The sequence below is a fragment of the Engraulis encrasicolus genome, chromosome 3 (genome assembly GCF_034702125.1).
Source record: "Engraulis encrasicolus isolate BLACKSEA-1 chromosome 3, IST_EnEncr_1.0, whole genome shotgun sequence".
NCBI classification, from domain to species: Eukaryota; Metazoa; Chordata; class Actinopteri; order Clupeiformes; family Engraulidae; genus Engraulis; species Engraulis encrasicolus.
This window is the reverse complement of record NC_085859.1, coordinates 3,595,688-3,596,373: the sequence shown is the minus strand read 5'-3', so window position 1 is coordinate 3,596,373 and position 686 is coordinate 3,595,688. Positions and strand designations below refer to the sequence as shown.

Genomic DNA, 686 nt, shown 5'->3' with positions numbered 1-686 from the left:
TGTAGCACACACACACACACACACACACACACACACACACACACACACACACACACACACACACACACACACACACACACACACGCACACACACACACACTCTCTCTCACACACACACACACACACACACACACACACACACACACACACACACACACACACACACACACACACAAACACACGCACGCACACACACCCATGACCAGCACACGCACACACACGCACACACACACAGCTATGACCAGACAGACAGACACACACACACACACACACACACACACACACACACACACACACACACACACACACACACACACACACACACACACACACACACACACACACACACACACATAAGGACACAAGGTGCTACCAAGAGGATCCCGGGCAGGCCAAAGAGGATGCTGGGATAGGTGGAGAGGATGCTGGGATAGGTGGAGAGGATGCTGGGATAGGTGGAGAGGATGCTGGGATAGGTGGAGAGGATGCTGGGATACGTCTGCACTTCATCACCTATAGAGAGCACTGGACACAGCTTGCAGATGATGTAAACAATGCTCCCGCTGTTCATAGTTTTAACTTTTGATTTTAATGTTTTAATTTAATTCCTAATAATGTAATCCCGCTGTTCATAGTTTTAAATCCAGACTCAAGACAAAGCTGTTCTCAGATGCTTTCCCTTAGCA

At 48.5% G+C, this 686-nt stretch overlaps 1 long non-coding RNA gene across 1 annotated transcript in view; it reads left to right on the top strand.

Moving 5' to 3' along the window:
* Window positions 1-98, top strand: part of LOC134445187 (uncharacterized) — a 43,630-nt gene extending 43,532 nt beyond the window's left edge. The window contains exon 4 of the long non-coding RNA XR_010034194.1: window positions 1-98. This exon is cut by the window's left edge and continues 69 nt beyond it. This is a non-coding gene — a long non-coding RNA (uncharacterized LOC134445187).
* The last annotated feature ends 588 nt before the right edge of the window (window positions 99-686 follow it).